Here is a 16981-nt window from a genome sequence, read left to right on the forward strand (position 1 = left end):
GCAACGTCCCAGGAAACCCTTTGGAAGTATTTCATATATGCTGTTTAAAATACTTGCATAGAATAACTGCACAGGGCAGGAAGAAAGCATCTGCTGGCTTTCTCTGATTTTGATGGTTCACTAGAAAACTTAAATTTATGCTAGGCTCACTTTGCATGAAAATATTGAAAGAGAAATTCTCCCATCCTTTGTCCTGCCTATTTAGATTGGGTGGGGACGTCTCTTACTACGTGTATGTACAGTGCCCAGCCCAACAGAGCTCTGATCTCCGTTGGGCCTTCTTGGCATTATTGTAATAATAATAATTTCAGTTAAATTGCAATAAAAGTAGCTTGTTGAAATTTAAAGGAGCCCGACTTTGCATTGCAACACATAGCCATAGTTCCACCTGAGGGATTCGGATGATGATATGGTACCCTATGCAGATAAGCGATGTGGCATTCCTAGCCACTCAGTGGCTGAGAGAGGTGCTATTCCAGTGCACAGGCACCCTGTAGCAACACTATAGTCTATTTCCACGAGCCCTAGAGGAGGACTGCCCTGTTCTACCCATAGCAATGTGTCTGAGCACAAACAGGAAAGCAGGGCGTGAGTCCGTATGCCACCAGGTTCCCAGTGCGGCCTGACATATTCCTATATATTTTGCCTCCCACCATGCAAGTAGGGATTGCCCCTCGTTTATCCTTTCCCCAAGCTAGTTCCCCAATCTCCTTCCCCCACCTCACTTTACTTTGTATTGCCTCTTGCTGATATTTCCCCCGTACGCCATCCTACCAACCACACTGTAAGAATGCAGAATCATTCCAGGCATTCAGAGTTTGCGCACCGTTGCTGCACAAGGTCACTGAGATGGCACAAGCTGCCTGCAGCTGTTATGGGGACACTTTGCAACAACCTATTGCAAAAATGTCAAGCCAAAAGGAGATTTGTTGTGAATGTTTTAAAGTGGGCTAAAGGACTTTTCTTAGGCCGTCTCTTTGGCAGCCTTGGCTGATTATGGAATATTAAATGAGGCTTTAGCAGAAAATACAGGAACTCTATTAAAATTGGTGGTTATTAATTAATTAAATTTATGTATTTTTATTTTATTGATATTATAGTAGCCTTTAGAAACTCCAGGCAAGCTCTTTTGTGTTAGGTAGTGCTGTACAAACACATAAGCCTGATTTAGTTGGGGATTGGTCCTGCTTTGAGCAGGGGGTTGGACTAGATGACCCCCTGAGGTCCCTTCCAACTCTGAGATTCTATGATTCTATGATAAGCCAATAAGCTTACAGTCTAAACAGAGGAGACAGACAAAGGGCAGAGGAAAGGAGAGATTCTCCCCATTTTGCAAATGGTGAACTCAAGCACAAAGAACTAAAGTGATTTGTTCCAAGTCATGCAGGAACTTTGTGATAGAGGCAAGAATTGAAGCCAGATCTCCTGACTCCTAATCCAGGGCCTTAAGCAAAAGGGCATCTTGTCCTTCCCTGATTTCATCCCATTGTCCCCCATACTCACTGCTAAAATAGGTGCAAGTTATGAAATTCTTACTTAATCGGGACTCCCCTGTATTTCAAAGGGGATTCAGCTCCAGTGCACCAAGATCTCTATTTGGGACTAATTATGAAGTCATTACCATGCCTCCATCATAATTATAGGTCAGAGCATCTGGGCAAAACTCCCCATTGATGTCAATGGCAGTTTCACCAGAGTGAGGTCAGAAGGACTTGGCCTTACATTTTTGTTATCAGTAATTCATAAATGATGTATTGTTGTTTGTGCCATGGAAATATTTTTCTGTTACTCCGCAGAATCACTTTATCCTCATACAGCCAGAACCTCTGCTGCATGAGTGGTCTTTACACATGTACACTTAAATCTGGAGGTGTGACGAATAATTGGGAGGGCAACTGGCTCACGGAGGAAATTGGTTTTCTTTCCTGACATCTCGGTTTTCTTATCAGATGCTCTGGCAATCTTGGTGCATTCAGTGAAGACATCTGTTTGCATGAAATGCTACAGCATGCATCTGTCTCCTGGAATGTGAGTGCACACAGGTGTCATTCGGATTTGCTCTGTCTCTCCATTAATGGACATTTTGTCATCCATGTGGGGATGAACTATATATATTTTACTAGAGATTCAGGGCCAGATCCTCAGCTGGTATCAGTTGATGTAGCTTTGTTAGAATCAATGGAGCTACTCTGATTTACACCATCTAAGGATCTGGTCCTATGTTTGGAACTGAGTTTCCAAGAATGAGCAATGAAATAATGGCCAGTTAGCATTGCCCCTCTACAGCCAACTTCAAAATTTTTGCTTTGATTTTTATTTTTGCTGTCTTGGTATTTAAGTTCCAGCTATGGCATTACATACAGGACCTGGATGTAACAAGATGGAATGAGCAATGCACATTTAATCTGATAAATAACCTAACATTTCCATTTCCTTCTGCAGTATGAAAATCATTAAGAGTTTTATATTTATTTTCAAATGAACATCTCTTAGGCTTTTCTAATGCTCCCATCATTTATTTTAGTATCCAGAAGCCAATATAAATAATCCCTTCTGTAGAATATCTTCATAAGACTCCAAACATTTTAAGAAATGAAGAGAATAAACCTAGTTATTGTCTGAATAATCACTGGCTTATTGATGGAGACAAGCACATTCCCGTATGATGATTTTCCTTGCTCTGTGGTGATTAGATTATGATGAAACGTGACATTAAGTGATGAATTTGGTACGGCTTTAAAAAAGTGGCTATTCAATTATTTTATTTTTTGTGTGCTCGTGGAATGCATTAGCCCCATATGAAGGATGCTGAAGAACACTTGAAAATCTAAGTGCTGTGAGAGATGAAGGGGTCATGTACACACCCTCAGACATGCATGTCATCTTTGTACCCTGTCCTTACTTTTTGGAATTTATTGGAAGCCTGAAACTAAAGGAAGGCAGCATTTTGAATGACACTGGGGTGAATTTACAGTGAATTTGGGATAATTCGTGGGTTCAGGTCAAGTGGATAATATATAAGACTGAACTGATTTTGCATAGTACTGTCAACTACATGTGAGGCCAGATCAAAACTTCAGATTAAGCCACAGCTGGAGAGGAGTTCACAATACAAATTATGCTCTAGATCTGAATTTTGAAAATGGCTCATTTCTTTAACTAAAACCCTGGAGCTGATCATCCCCAAATGTTGGGGTGTTAGAAGTTTCTACTTTCAACCAGAAACCAGGACAAATGTGGCCGTTTTGGCTGAGTTACACTTTGCTTATTTGGGTTCATTTAAAGTTCGAAATGAAACTCACTGGATGAAAACTCCACATGGGTCAAAGCCAAAAAAAAAAAAGCCTTCCCAGGAGTGAGGCCTTCTGAATCAAACCCACTACATTTACTGAGTTCAAATAAATGTTTGAAAACAGCCAGAATCTCAAACCCAACTTCCCTTGAACATGAGGGGTGTTCAAACCCTGATCCAGAGATTAACATTGCAACCAGAACACTGAATCCAAACCCTTTTGATGACCCCTGAACTTTAGGAAAGCTCAGTTTTTGATCTGAGCTTTACAGCCTAGTGCAGTCTATGTAATGGAACCCTGAATTAGGGGAAGGACAGATTCAGAACCAGCGTCTGTGCCGCAAGCCAATCCCCTGGAATAGTGCGAGATTCTATTTAATCTCCATGCACCCTTCTACTTCGTGCACATGCTATAGTCTCGGGATCATCAGTCATGCACAAGTCGCTACAATAATCCTGAATCTCTCACCCCCTTTTTGGACTTTTAAGTACAACACACAAGTAGGGAGACAGCACAAAAGAGAAGAAGAAAAGAAGAGAGCTGTTATTGGGGAGTATTATTCCCATCCCTTTACGATGGCTTCACTGGCTGTGTGCACCATGCTTTTGGAGCTGGATGTTTAATCAGTGCCTGTATCATGCTTCCATAACTTTTAGCGCCCCTCCCATTGGAATTGCTGTCTGATCTGGTGGGTGCTGACAACCAAAAAGCTCAGTGTTGAACGTAGCAGGTGCTCTGTATGGACCACCGATCCACAGGCAGCCCCCATGAGCCACTGGATGAACCACATTGACTCCTCCCCTTGCAATCATCTGTCTCAAGGGTGGGTAGTCAAGGAATCCTGACATAATGAACCAGGAAACAACTATTCTGGCCTCCAGCAGATCTCTGCAGCCATTTCCATCTAGTCTGCAACTAACTATTCCATCAAAGAACCAGGCCAGCTTTTCAGACATGTTCTTGTCTCTTCATGTAATTATTCTATTTCCCAGCTCTAACCATTTGGAACAGAAATGGGGTTCAGGGCCAAGCTACATGTTTGATTAGCCAGGAAAGAGCCTGTTAGAGAGCAAAATGCTCAGTCACGGTAGCTTAGCACAGCAGGCTAAAGAGAGACCAAGGGGGCTGGTAACCGGCGAAGGCCTTTGTGCTTCTTCCTGCTGCACAGTGAGGGGGGAGAAATAGAGAGTAAAATGCCAAAGGCAGGGCAGCCAATGCTCCCTCTTCCAAGCTGCTGCCACAGTACCCTCTGCGTCCTTTGAGCTGTACAATAAAAATCAAAGCCCGTCAGTGCTACCAAAAACAAAGGCAAAGTCCCGTTAGAGCAGCTGTTACCAAGAGCATTCACATGTATAGTCCCATTAGCAAAAAAATTCATTTGAAACCAGCTGAAGTTGTTTAAAGGTGATGTTCCCACAGTGCAAATCCTGCCAAGCAAGGAAATGCCAAATTAAGGGCTGCCTCTTAACCATACGCTGAATCACTGTCAGCACATTTCCATAGTCCGTGGCAGACTGGGCCTCTCCAAGGCATGTCCTTTTGTATCCAGTGGAGAAGGAAACACACTGCACACAACACATTCATCTCCCTTGGACTATAGCGCAAAACCTTAACTGAGAGATCAGTGGCATTACAAGATAAATAATATATTCTATTATTATAAGATATTCCACGTTGACACGCACATATAGGTTACATATGGGATGTGTTATGAGACTGCAGGGGAAGGCTGAGATCTCCTTTATTAAGGAGGCACAAAATGCATTTGGTGGTGCTATTCCCCTAGCTTGCCCTGATCTGTCCTAAGCAGCTCTGGCAGGGTGACTCCTGTCCACATGAATGGATGGTACCACTATGCATGACTTTCTGTGTTAAGCGCAAGGTTTCACCCACAGTTAGTGGATACTGTGGTAAGAAAGATGCTCCGATAGATTCCCAGTGATCAGAACCTCCTTTTCTAATAAGCTATCCCATTGTCTCTTCTGGTATAGCCCTGTTGCTTAACTCCCACTTAGCCAATTGCTTAATGAGTCAACCAGACTTGGTGTCATCTGAGTGATTTTAATCATCAGGATTCTTCTGTGTATAAAATGTGAGCTATTGGAATGCAATGACATCGTAGCGGAATGCAATGACATCGTAGCGGAATGCAATGCTGTAGCTGGGGGAGATGAGCCTGTGTGACCAGTACTGCGGGGAACCTTCCAGAAAGACAAGCCCAAGAAAGCAAAGAATCCTGTGGCACCTTATAGACTAACAGACGTTTTGCAGCATGAGCTTTCGTGGGTGAATACCCACTTCTTCGGATGCAAGCCTTGCATCCGAAGAAGTGGGTATTCACCCATGAAAGCTCATGCTGCAAAACGTCTGTTAGTCTATAAGGTGCCACAGGATTCTTTGCTGCTTCTACAGAACCAGACTAACACTGCTACCCCTCTGATACTTGAAACCCAAGAAAGAAACCAACAGGACTCCACTGGCCATCACATACAGTCCCCAGCTAAAACCCCTCCAGCGCATCATCAGGGATCTACAACCCATCCTGGACAATGATCCCACACTTTCACAGGCCTTGGGTGGCAGGCCAGTCCTCGCCCACAGACAACCTGCCAACCTGAAGCATATTCTCACCAGTAACTGCACACCGCACCATAGAAACTCTAACTCAGGAACCAATCCATGCAACAAACCTCGATGCCAACTCTGCCCACATATCTACACCAGCGACACCATCACAGGACCTAACCAGATCAGCCACACCATCACCGGTTCATTCACCTGCACGTCCACCAATGTAATATATGCCATCATATGCCAGCAATGCCCCTCTGCTATGTACATCGGCCAAACTGGACAGTCTCTAAGGAAAAGGATAAATGGACACAAATCAGATATTAGGAATGGCAATATACAAAAACCTGTAGGAGAACACTTCAACCTCCCTGGCCACACAATAGCAGATCTTAAGGTGGCCATCCTGCAGCAAAAAAACTTTAGGACCAGACTTCAAAGAGAAACTGCTGAGCTCCAGTTCATCTGCAAATTTGACACCATCAGCTCAGGATTAAACAAAGACTGTGAATGGCTTGCCAACTACAGAACCAGTTTCTCCTCCCTTGGTTTTCACTCAACTGCTAGAACAGGGCCTCATCCTCCCTGATTGAACTAACCTCGTTATCTCCAGCTTGCTTCTTGCTTGCATATATAAACCTGCCCCTGGAAATTTCCACTGCTTGCATCCGAAGAAGTGGGTATTCATCCACGAAAGCTCATGCTGCAAAACGTCTGTTAGTCTATAAGGTGCCACAGGATTCTTTGCTGCTTCCAGAAAGGGACAATTTGGGCATGTCAAGGCACATGGGCATCTAAGGGAGTTAACAAATGCAAACAAGGTGAAACTGATTTTTTTAAACGAGGGAAGAAATTAAAGGGAACAAGATGTGAAATAGACCCTTGTGAAGGCAAGTAATTAAATTCTTGGCTGCTGATTGACACGTTTTAGAGAAACACGGTTCCTTGGTCTTCTCCGCTCCTTCCCCGGCAGTGGTTGGTGGGGGAGCCAGGCAGCCCGCATCAAGACTTTGAGGTATAAGAGGTGGAGAGACACAGAGACCAGGATCCTTCTGGGAAAGTCTCCTTGTTCAGTGTGGCCCCCCTGCCAACCCCCATTTGCTGATTGGGTTTTGCTCTTTAGAACACAAATGCGCAGCTCATCATCAAATATTAAGGTACCCTGTTCTTTCAGACTTCTTGGGTGTTCAGTTTTTTTCTTGGATACCCTGCCATGTCCCAGCTCTCACTCCCCTCTGTTTTCTGCTGGCAGCTCACTGACTGCAGCACTGCAGTCTGCTCTGCTGCAGGGGTCTTTGACTAATAACTGATTAGACTTAGCTCCCTTGCTGTTACACCACCTGTGCTCTTCAGCCTATCAACTAGAAGCTCATACATTACTCCCCGTCTGCAGGGAACTGCCTCTATTTCATGCCAAACCTCACAACTAACCTGTAATTTGCTCAGCCTGTAAAAGCTCCCTGAAACATGCTCTGCTCTGTGCTCTTTTGAGGGGCCCCCCATTTTCTGCTTCCTCCACTCAGTCAGCAAGATCCTGTTCTCACTCTTCAGCCCTCAGCACAGGGTCAATTTCATCTGTTGTGTCCAGTGATGAGCTGCCAAAATCTTAACAACCGGTTCCCTATAAAAAGTTCTGATTTAAGGGGGGGGAAGCGGGGAAGGGGCTGGGGAGAGATCGTCGTGGGGCCGGAGGCCCCTGCAGGGCCTGGGCCAATTGCCCCACTTGCCCCCTCCCCTCTCCTCGGGCCAGCCCTGGAGCTTGCAGCAGCAGCACCCCCCCCCCTCCACACACCTTGCTGGGCCACTCAAAAAGTGGCAGCAGGACAACTCCAGAGCTCAGCTGAGCTGCCCAGCTGGTGCCGGTGGCTGGCCACGCTGCAGCTGGGGGGAAGCGGGGGAAGGGCCAGGGGAGCCTCAGCCTCCCCAGCTGGGAATCCTGGGAGCAACAGGATGGTCCAGCCCGCGGACCAGAGTTCTTTGCCCACCCCCGGGCCCTTTAACAACCGGTTTTCCACGGAGGTCTAATTTTAGCAACCGGTTCTTGAGAACCTGTGGGAACCTGCTCCAGGTCACCACTGGTTGTGTCCAGGAACATCCTTCTCCTCAGGGCTATTCACAGGGATAAAGGAAATGTGCTAATTAGCATCTGTGGATCACTTGACCAGTAAATATGTTGCCCTTAGAGTTTTTAAAGTAGCTAGAGGTGTCAAATCCCCTGGAGAGGACAGTCTAGCAGCCATGGACTTTAGATATGAGAAGCAGCCAGAAGAAAATGCATATTACCAGTGTAGGAAACATGGAAGGCTGGCAGGGTTTATTTATTTTACCATAAATAATTTTTTCCCTACCTCACTTAATGTTTCTGATGTCGGAAACCTACAGTAATAAAAATTGAATGAATAGAGCATGTGTGTGGGGAATTTGAGTTGTAAATTGCAGCTACTCCTTGTAATGAAGGACAGGTGAGAAGCATGCTACAGTAAGGGTACGTCTACACTACGGGATTATTCCGAATTTACATAAACCGGTTTAACAAAACAGATTGTATAAAATCGAGTGTGCGCGGCCACACTAAACACATTAAATCGGTGGTGTGCGTCCACGGTCCGAGGCTAGCGTCGATTTCTGGAGCATTGCACTGTGGGTAGCTATTCCGTTGCTATCCCATAGTTCCCGCAGCCTCCCCCGCCCCTTTGAATTTCCGGGTTGAGATCCCAGTGCCTGATGCGGCAAAAATCATTGTCGCGGGTGGTTCTGGGTAAATGTCGTCAGTCACTCCTTCCGCTGGGAAAGCAACGGCAGACAAGCATTTCATGCCTTTTTTCCCTGGATTGCCCTGGAAGATGCCATAGCATGGCAATCATGGAGCCTGTTTCGCCTTTTGTGACTGTCACCGTATGTGTACTAGATGCCGCTGACAGAGGCGATTCAGCAGCGCTACACAGCAGCATGCTTTTGCTTTTGCATGATAGCAGAGATGGTTATCAGCCATATTGTACCATCTACCATACCATAAATTGGTAATAAGATGATCGTGGCTACCAGTCCTTTTGCACTGTGCCATTTGCTGTTGTCATAAGTGCCCCTGGCTGCTCTTAGCCAGGGGCGCAAAAGCCAAAATTGGGAATGACTCCCTGAGTCAATCCCTCCTTTTTGGTATCTAAAAATAGAATCAGTCCTGCCTAGAATATGGGCAAGTGTACTAGAGAACCACTGTATCAGAGAACCAGAGAGCACAGCTGCTCTGTGTCAGATCCTGCAGAAATTATGAGCTGTATTCTATTCACAGGGGGTGCTCCTGCAACAACCCCACCTGTTGATTCCGTTCTTCCCTCAGCCTTCCTGGGCTACCGTAGCATTGTCCCCCCACTTGTATGATGAAGTAATAAAGAATGCAGGAATAAGACACAGTGACTTGTTAGTGAGATATGAGTGGAAGGCAGCCTCCAGCTGCTATGATAGTCCAGACAGGACAGTAAGGAGTGTGTAGGAGAGGAGCCCAGCATCCCTCTGCTAGTTCAGGGGCAATTGAATCTTTTCTTTACACATGAAGGGTGGGGGCTGATGGAGCTCAGCCCCCTGTTGCTATGATGACGATGGTTATCAGCCATATTGTACCATCTACCAGGAAAAATTAGGGCCAGGCGCCCTCGATCGACCTAACAGATGCTAATCAGCATGGTTACCAGTCCTTTTGCACTGCCCCATGTGCCAATAGGCTGATGATGAGGACGGATACCAGTCGTTTTGTACCATCAACCATCCATAGCGTGGGGGAGCAAGGATGTTGGTGTTGAGTGCTGCACCATCGCGTCTATCTGCAGCATTCAGTAAAGATAGGGTGACATGTAAAAGAGTCAAGAGAGGATTGTTTTCCCTTTCACTTCTGGGGGTGGGTGGGGGGGTGCGAAAATTGCCTAGCTATGCCCTGACCCACCGCGGACACTGTTTTTGACCCTAGAAGCATTTGGAGCTCAGGCAAGAATGCAAATGCTTTTCAGAGACTGCAGGAACTGTGGGATAGCTTGAGTCCTCCAGTCCATGAGCGTCCATTTGATTCTTTGGCTTTCCGTTACGCTTGTCACGCAGCAGTGCGCTGAGTCCCTGCTATGGCATCTGTCTGGAGATATTTAAAAAATGATTTTGAGCGCTGATAGAACAGATTTGCCTGCCCTTACAGCGATCACGTCTGCATCGTCCATGCGGGAGCTCTTTCTTTATTTTGATTTTTAACTGCATCACCACACGTGCTGATCGGAGCTCCACGCTGGGCAAACAGGAAATATTCAAAAGTTCGCGGGGCTTTTCCTGTCTACTTGGCCACTGCATCCGAGTTCAGATTGCTGTCCAGAGCGGTCAGTGGTGCACTGTGGGATACCGCCCGGAGGCCAATACCGTCGATCTGCGGCCACACTAACCCCAATCCGATATGGTAATACCGATATTAGCGCTACTCCTCTCGTTAGGGAGGAGTACAGAAACCAGTTTAAAGAGCCCTTTATACCGATATAAAGGGCCTCTTAGTGTGGACGGGTGTGGCGTTAAATCGGTTTTACGCTCCTAAAACCGGTTTAAACGCGTAGTGTAGGCCAGGCTTAAGGGGTGGGTGTACTATCTCTGTCGGCTGCTATAGCATAGAAAGTACTATCCCTGCAATTTTCATTGCCCCATGGAATAGACTACCTTGAAATGTATTATAGCATGAAGTATATTAACCCTGTAGCATGTGTTGCTGTATTACATTTGCTATTCCTGTAACTTTTATTAACACATGTCAATGTATCATTCCTGCAACAATATAGATATGGTATGAAATAGCTACCCCAATATGTTCTGGCATGGAATATATGAACCCTCTAACGTGTTACAGAGCATGAATACTTCCTGTCTGATACTATTTTTTCTTAACCTCTATGTTGATTTGAAAGAACAGGAGATGCACAGACTCAGAATGGAACACGTACTGCCCATCTATGAATGCTGCATATTAGACGTAGATGGGTGTTGATACCTGACTTGATACTATCAAAATACACTATGGGTAATGAGGTATCCCACTTAATATAGTATTCCAAAGAGCTACAGCTTGGGTGTACTGTTGTGATGCCAAAAGCATGGCTGCATGGGGTTTGAAAAAGTCTGATCTCATTAGCATTCATCACACATGGCCAGAGCATGAAAGAGAAGCGATAAGAGAAGAGGCTTGTTGTGCTCCCACAAAGAACAGTTACTTCTAATACATAATAATAATAATAATATAATAATAATTAATAATAATAAAAACTCACTTCCATTTGCAGGTTAGGGAAACAAGAAGCAGGTTGTAGATTACAAGCCTGTTCTGACTGATTGGGGAATTAACTCACACTTAAGAAAAGGGAAAAATAGAGCCTTTGCTTTTCATGCCCCAATCCCCAATCTCCATTTTACAGGGCTCCTGTCTTAATTTTAATTCTGCAATCCCCAGACACTTTCTCCCTCCTTTTTAAATATAGGTCTTTTTATGCCTGCTTTCAGCTTTGCATGCATTCCTTGCCCTATCTATTCCCTAGACTCTCCCTTTTGGAGACTTCTCACTGTTGTTAGCTTTTCTCCCAGCTTCCCTTCCTGCAGGGACTCCCACAAGCTCTGGGTTGCAATTCAGGAAATCATCCCTATTCAGCAAAACACCTAAGCACATGCTTAACTTTAAATATGTGTGTAATTCCCACTGACTTCAAAGTAAACCTTTTGCTTCTCTGACTAGGAATGGATTTAAGCATTTGATTAAGTGCTTGCCTGAATGAGAGCCCTTGTACTTTGCAATAATGGTCAGACCAGTTTCAGCCATTCTACTGGTGATATTGCTTCTCTCTCTATTTTAAGACAGATGTGATATAAATAATCAGTCCCCCAGTAAATGAAGCTAAGTGGCAAAGTTTTAACAGTCTCCTGCCAGGCTCAACAGTCCAGTGAGGCACAACATGAACAAATTAGAGATTATAGAAAACAGAGAGACTGGTAAAAACTTTACGGAGCAAACTGGCTAATACAGCACTGGACCCCGAAGACCTGTGCTCTATTCCCAGCTCTGCTACTGGCCTGCTGGGACACTTTTTGGGCAAGTCCCTTCACCATTCTGCTTCACAGTTTCCCCATCTGTAAAATGGGGATAATGTTACTGACCTCGCTGTGAGATGTACTGGTGAAAAGCTCTAGATAAAAGTTGGTGGTTATTGTTGGTGTTAATAGTGATACTTTCCAGGGCTCTCTAGTTGGCTGCTAGCGTATGGGAAATAGCTGAAATACAGAACTGAACTAAGTTTCCAATTCTGTACTTATAGATGTCTATATAGAACTCCTGCAAACAATGATTTTTACCCCGCTGTGTCTATTAATCATAAACGGTGTACTCAGCAAGGAACACATTAGCAAGAATAGAAGGAACCAGTGCTGAGTGACCAGAAGTTCCTAGAACTTGTTTTAAGCCTTCTTAGATTATTCCAAGAATTTGTCAAATGTTTATGGCTGTCTTCAGGTCTTCCCAGTTCATGCCTGGATCCAGTAAATTACTTAAGCATGTGCATAATTTTAAGCACTTGAGTAATTGGTTAGCTGAGCTACTTAGTTATACATTTGCTAAATACTAAAGATAAGTCAGGGCTGCAGAAGTAATACATGCCAGTATATTCTGGGGTGTGTGTGTGTGTGTAAATTCTCTGGTTAATCAATCAAAGCTCCATACTATATAAGGCAGGGGTTCTCAAACTGGGGGTCGGGACCCCTCAGGGGGCTGAGAGGTTATGATGTGGGTGGGGGGTCATGAGCTGTCAACCACCACCCCAAATCCCATTTTGCCTCCAGGATTTATAATGGTGTTAAATATATAAAAAGTGTTTTTAATTTATAAGGAGTAAGTTGCACTCAGAGGCTTGCTATGTGAAAGGGGTCACCAGTACAAAAGTTTGAGGACCACTGATCTAAGGACAGGAAAATATGAAGTTCTGCAGTCTTCACCAAGAGGTAGATTTTTGCATTGAAAATATATACTTGAAATTCATGTATTATTTCATCAGGGGCCTGCAGCTTGCCCTGTGGCAGTGCATGATAATGACAGCGGTGGATCAGGAGAGATTTGTTTAGTCTTTTTTGGAGGAATTTGTGTTAGAGACTTAATGTTGGGAGGTCAAAGGAAAACCAGCCAACCAATAAATACAGTGAACAAGTTACTTGAAGTAATTATCTGCAGAGCTAGGAACACACAATCTGAGAATGCCTGTAAGTTTACATTGAGCACTTAATGAGGGGATTTAGTACCAACTCTAGAGATCATGACACATAGCCATTGGGAATATGATTAGGCTCAACAGCTACTGTACCTGAGATGCTGAAATTGATATTCTCCACCTATTCAGAGTTATTATCTACATTTCATTTCATATCATGCCTCTGACCAGAGTTGAAAGAATAATAGGAAAAAATGCTGTTTTAAAAAAAAAAACCAAATGAATAAACAAAGTCTATTTCTGATCAGACTGTTGACTCTCTTTTATCTAAATTCCTGTTTATCTCATAAAAGCTGTAGGAACCTCATGAAAATTAAATACAGAAGGCTTTGTTTGTATTATGACAGCACCTAGGCTTTGGAAGACTCTTACCAATTATTTAAATCTCACAACCCTTTACCTTGTAGAGGGGCCATTGTTATCCCCATTTTACAGATAGGAAGACTGAGGCACAATAAAGTTGATTATATATTTAAAAGCTTACATGCTGGAACTGAGTATGCTAAGTGTTGGGGTTCCCCCGAGACCTCTTCCACTCAGCTAAGTGCCTAACCCAGATGTATAATTCCGTGCTGTGCATATCTTGACATGTGTACATGTGCAAATCTGCACAGCAAATGTGCACCTCAGACATGTAGTGAATCGCACCGAGGGGTGCATACTTTTATGCATGTACTTTAACAATGACTTGCCCCAGGTTCACAGAGGAAGTTGATGGCAGATAAGGGAATAGACCCTGACTCCCTGGTCTAATCCACCATTCCACTGCACCTGGTGTAGTCATTTACAATGGTGCAGATTAAATAATTTGATGGCATTTTACACCCACCTTGCATTCATTCACGCTGGAGTAAATGACTACACATAGTGCGGGGCAATCAATGGTGACTTAGTCCTCGATCTGCTGCTAAAACTATTGCGTAAGTTTCTTTGGCGTTGCACTTATTGAGGTAAGAGCCTTTTACAGAAAATATAACTAAGGTAACATCCATAGGACATCTTAGGCAATCAGAGGGACGTAAAAAACAAAATGTTGATGCTTATATTGTCCTACATTCAAGCTAAGGACTCTTCTTGTAGCGTTAGTTGTCATGGACTATTTGGTCAATGAGATGTAGGACTGCCAGTGGAATGACTCAGTAACTAGCTGCCAGTTAACTCCAATATCTCTAAGATGCCAATAAAATGTATTCTAGGTTTTAGAGCAGATGGATCATCTCAGGGGGAAAGGCAGTGTTCTGGGCTTTTAGTTGTCTTGGGAATGGAAGCTTTTTCATTGAGCCATGAGGAATAACTGTGGGTGAACACCAAGATGGTGCTGCACACTTAGAGGGATTCCACAGAGGCAAGAGTATCTAGTGTTTAATGGCCTGGCATTGCTCTTAACGAGAACAGAGAAAGGAGGTTTTGCGGAGTTCTCAACAGGCAAAACAGCATAAGTACTTTCCAGTGCCTGACTCAGTATCCGAAAGGGGAGATAAAGTATCAGGTATTAGCTCTGTCATATTGTAAAGCTCAGTATTCTCCCCTAGGACATTGGCCCTGATTCTGACCCATCTTACTTATGTTGGGAGAACTCTGCCAGGGTAAAACTGTTGTATGTGAGATCAGAATCTGGCCCATTGTGTTGAAGAAGAGTCTGATAAGCTCCTGCTAGCTGCAAATGGGAAGCAGAGGGGAAGGAAGAAGAGAGAGAACTTTGTGAGCGATGACAGCAGGATGGGTGGATAGAACTATATTTTATGGATCAATGTAGTAACTATTTTTTTATAGCACCTTCCACTTTAAGATCTCAAAGTACTTTGCCAACACTAATTAATTAATTCATCCTCACAGCACTCATTCGAGGAGGATTTTATCTCCAGTTTCCAAATGGGTAAACTGAAGTACAGAACGTTTAAATGAATTTTTCATTATCACACACTAAATCTGCGGCAGTTAAAGATTGGATCCAGATCTCCCAGTCTTGTGCTTCAACCACAGGATCATCCTTCCTCTATAGTATGTAGGGTATCTTGTAATCCATATATCCCTAGTTTTATTTCATTTGTCATTAACCAGATTTGTTTTGAGTTCAGTCCCAAGGGATTTGTGGTGCACCTTTTTGAGTACTTTCAAGTGTTCTGATTTATCATGAAACCAACCTTGCTTGAATACAAGCTTCTCCTAAGAAGGCACAGAGCATTTTCTTTAAAATACATTTTCCTTAGAAAAAATGGGAAGGAATCAAAGGAAGCAAGCGAGCAGGGCACTTAACTTGTTCCTGTGAAAACAAGATTTTATGGAAAATCAGAGTCACCAGGAAATGGTACTTTTTTGGACCTTCATTGATGTTATGATTTTCAATTAAGCTTATGGAAAAGAAGGTAAAGAGGCAATTTAATCATGATCTATAAGTGCCTATGTAGGGAGAAGATTTGATACTAGAGGATTCTTAATATTAGAGGCACAACATGGCTGGAAGTTTAATTCAGCAAAGATGTAATTAGAAATAAGATACTTCTTTTAACAGCAAGGATAATTTACCTTTGGAACAAGTTATAAAGGGATGTGATAAATTCTCCATCATTTGGAGTCTTTAAATCCAGATTATGTTCTATAAAACAAACCAACAAAAAACCCCTCACTCTATTCGTGTTCTTTCTCATCTTGCTCTTAGATTGTAAACTCGTTGGAGCCATCTTTTTGTTATTTGTTCTTACAGTGTCTAGCACAATGGAACCCTGACCCATGAATGCTCCTCCCCCCCAGGGGTTGCCACAATACAAATAAACAAACAACAATAATACTATTCAACCACAAATAGCTGGGATCTATACACGAGTCCGGGGGTGAAATTCTATGGCCTGTCCTATGCAGGAGGGGAAATTAGATTATCTTAATGGTCCCTTCCATCCCTAAAATCGATGCCTTCATAAATCTGTTTTTAATTTGGCTATCGTAATGGCTGACCTATGGGTGTGCTGGAAGACGGGAAACAAATAAACCTAAAAGATTTGTTGAATTCTTCTTTGTTAGATTTCTTTGGAGAATGGATTGGTACTAATGAAATCGGGGAAACCACAGTGTACATAGAAGGTTGAAGGTTTCAGGTTCCCTCTCTATTTGTGTGCTAGCCCTCTCAGGCTTAAGACACCTCAGCATTATCTATGTAGGTGGTTCAGTGGGATGTTAGAATTTAGGAAATGAACTTCTGCCATCATCTCTTTTCCTCTCTTCTCTGCCAGGAGGTTCTGAGGTGTGAAAAGGCCTGCTCTGCACCTTAGTCAGCCCCCTCAGAGAGGTTATGGAGGAGGCCAGTTGAAAGATGAAGGTGTGAAGTATCTTCACCCAAGCTTCAGAGCATTATTTTTGTATTTACTCCATTTTGACAGTCTCAGAGCAGGGGGGAGAGCATGTTGGCACAAGTCAGGATCCAGAAATCCAGGTAACATGATGACAGTTTTCAAGTCAGTGTTGCAGTGTTTTACACTCTTTCTCTCAGTACCCTTGTGAACACTGACTGATACTATCTCCTGGTACCTATCCCGGTACCATCAATGGTAGAGACTGTCCTCTTTAAATTCATCGTTGCTATGCATTAAGAAAGAGTTGGCTTTATCCCTTTGGGACCCAGTTTGGAATCCAACCTGAGGTTATAAATAAAATGAATTTGGTCGAGTTCAGTCAGCAGGGGACTCTATCTTGATTGTGGAGCTATCATGCTCCATTATGGCTGGTGGGCAGTCTGAGAACTAGAGGAAGGTTTGAATCCAGTTTGTACAGAAACTGAATTACCCTTCATCTCCTTAAAAGAAAATGGCTTCACCATGTCAAAAACGCTGTCTTTGATTGAAGGATGCCACTTCCTAG

The 16981-nt window shown here is 43.6% G+C and overlaps 1 long non-coding RNA gene across 2 annotated transcripts in view; it reads left to right on the top strand.

The window, feature by feature from the left end:
- Nucleotides 1–16981, top strand: part of LOC123376304 — a 120043-nt gene that overhangs the window by 20126 nt on the left and 82936 nt on the right. Inside the window, exon 1 of one of the 2 annotated variants that reach the window (XR_006581752.1) lies at nucleotides 16381–16556. The exons of the other annotated variant lie outside the window; for it this stretch is intronic. This is a non-coding gene — a long non-coding RNA (uncharacterized LOC123376304). Of the gene's footprint in view, nucleotides 1–16380; nucleotides 16557–16981 lie in introns of those variants that run through there. 2 annotated transcript variants of the gene reach the window in all.

The sequence above is a fragment of the Mauremys mutica genome, chromosome 8, assembly GCF_020497125.1.
Source record: "Mauremys mutica isolate MM-2020 ecotype Southern chromosome 8, ASM2049712v1, whole genome shotgun sequence".
NCBI lineage: Eukaryota > Metazoa > Chordata > Testudines > Geoemydidae > Mauremys > Mauremys mutica.